The following is a 1,460-nucleotide window of genomic DNA, read 5'->3' as shown; positions in this document are numbered from 1 at the left end:
TAAATCCCTAGTAGTGCTATTCCTGGGTCATAGGGGAGTTGTATTGTTAATTTTCTGAGGAAACTTTGCACTGTTTTCCAGAGCGGCTGCACCAGTTTACATTCCCACCAACAGTGTAGGAGGGTGCCCGTCTCTCCACATCCTTGCAAGCATCTATAGTCTCTTGATTTGTTCATTTTACCCACTCATACCAGCATGAGGTGGTATCTCAGTGTGGTTTTGATTTGTATTTCCCTGATGATGAGTGATGTTGAGCATCGTTTCGTGTGTCTGTTAGCCATCTGCATGTCCTCTTTGGAGAAGTGTCTGTTCATGTGTTCTGCCCATTTCTTCACTGGATTATTTGTTTTTCTGGTGTGGAGTTTGGTGAGTTCCTCGTAGATTTTGGATACTAGCCCTTTATCTGAGATGTCATTTGCAACTATTTTTCCCATTCCATGGGTTGCCTATTTGTTTTATTGATTGTTTCCTTTGCAGTGCAGAAACTTGATGAGATCCCAGTAGCTCAGTTTTGCTCTTGATTCCCTTGCCTTTGGAGATGTGTGAAGTAAAATTGCTGTGGCTGAGGTCAAGGAGGTTGTTTCCTACTTTCTCCTCAAGGGTTTTGATGGTTTCCTGTCTCACATTCAGGTCCTTCAGCCATTTTGAGTTTATCTGAGTGTATGGTGTAAGAAAGTGGTCTAGTTTCATTCTTCTGCATGTTGCTGCCCAGTTCTCCCAGGACCACCTGCTAAAGAGGCTGTCTTTTTTCCATTGGATACTCTTTCCTGCTTTGTCAAAGATTAATTGGCCATACATTTGTGGGTTTAGCTCCAGGTTCTCCATTCTATTCCATTGGTCTATGTGTCTATTTTTGTGCCAATACCATACTGTCTTGATAATGACAGCTTTGTAGTAGAGGCTAAAGTCTGGGATTGTGATGCCTCCTGTTTTGGTTTTCTTCTTCAATATTACTTTGGCTATTCAGGATCTTTTGTGGTTCCATACGAATTTTACAATAGTTTGTTCTAGCTTTGAGAAGAATGCCAGTGCAATTTTGATTGGGAATGCAATGAACGTGTAGATTGCTTTGGGTAATAATGATATTTTAACAATGTTTATTCTTCCGATCCATGAGCATGGAATGTTTTTTTCATTTCTTTGTGTCTTCTTCAATTTCTTTTATTTTTTTTGTTTTTTATTTATTTTTGAGGACAGAGAGAGACAGTGCAAGCAGGGGAGAGTCAGAGAGAGAAGGAGATACAGAATCTGAAGCATGTCCTGGCTCCAGTTTGCATCTATGAGGCTGTCTTCTTAGTGGATTGTATCTCTTTTCCTCCCAGACTCTTGCGGTTCAGAGTCCTTTGGCTTTCAGCCCTTCTTTGTTTTAGAGATGCAGGCAGGAAGTAGGGAACTTCCTACTTCCCCACCATCTTGTCCTCAATCCCTTCTTTCTCTTTTAAATGAACATGACTCCACGG

Source organism: Suricata suricatta, chromosome 7 (assembly GCF_006229205.1).
Source record: "Suricata suricatta isolate VVHF042 chromosome 7, meerkat_22Aug2017_6uvM2_HiC, whole genome shotgun sequence".
Lineage (NCBI taxonomy): Eukaryota > Metazoa > Chordata > Mammalia > Carnivora > Herpestidae > Suricata > Suricata suricatta.
This window is presented reverse-complemented; position numbering follows the sequence as displayed.